The following is a 751-nucleotide window of genomic DNA, read 5'->3' as shown; positions in this document are numbered from 1 at the left end:
TGTTTAATAATTGATGAACACTGACTCTGTTATGGAAGTGAATTGAATAAACATTGACTGACCTGAGTTGAATAATGACACTATTGTCTTCCGCTGCTTTACAGCTAAATTGGATTTGTTTCATAATGGATGAACTTTTCAACATTGACATCGTTACTGAACTGAACTAAATCAATATTTGAACCAAACTGGGCTGAATAATGACACTGTTGTCTTTTGTAGAGCTGCTTTACAGCTGGAATGGACGTGCTATTTTCCTGTTTATTACTGTGAAGCTGCTTTGAAACAATCTGCATTGTATCAAGCATTATATAAATAAATGTGGCTTGACTAGAATTTTCCATTACATAAATACTCCTGGTTGTAAATCAAACAAGGAAATTAAGGTATATCCAAACACTTACCCTGTGTGCATTTACTTGTATGGATCATTTATTTTGTGGATGTTACTGTTCCTTGCTCTTTTGCTGATTTCTGATGGAATGAAATCAGTTTTATATTATTAAACATGTTTTTTTTAAGTAAATTTTTTTTTCAAATTATTTTAGCATATTTTGAAATCAAGAATTGTATCTATTCCCCAGAACTTACCCCCAGAACTATTTTCAGTATTTCATCCCGGACCTGAAAAAAAAAAGAAACATGTCAGTATCCTGTGGTACTAACTATACAAAAAGCTGTAATGTCAATATCAGTGCATACCCTTTTTTCTGCAAAACATCCTGTCAACAAGATGAAGAAGCCCTGGAAG

The 751-nt window shown here is 32.8% G+C and overlaps 1 long non-coding RNA gene across 1 annotated transcript; it reads right to left on the bottom strand.

Annotated features, from left to right (window-relative positions):
• Positions 1-403: 403 nt before the first annotated feature.
• Positions 404-742, bottom strand: LOC107735350 (uncharacterized). The gene is made up of 3 exons (XR_001639383.1): positions 703-742; positions 592-624; positions 404-474 (listed from the first exon to the last, which is right to left on the bottom strand). It is a non-coding gene; the product is annotated as an uncharacterized LOC107735350 (long non-coding RNA).
• Positions 743-751: the final 9 nt, after the last annotated feature.

This window comes from Sinocyclocheilus rhinocerous, unplaced genomic scaffold, assembly GCF_001515625.1.
Source record: "Sinocyclocheilus rhinocerous isolate Xijiao unplaced genomic scaffold, SAMN03320098_v1.1 C35997378, whole genome shotgun sequence".
Lineage (NCBI taxonomy): Eukaryota > Metazoa > Chordata > Actinopteri > Cypriniformes > Cyprinidae > Sinocyclocheilus > Sinocyclocheilus rhinocerous.
Note: the sequence above shows the minus strand (reverse complement) of the source record. Positions and strands in the feature narration are given on the sequence as shown.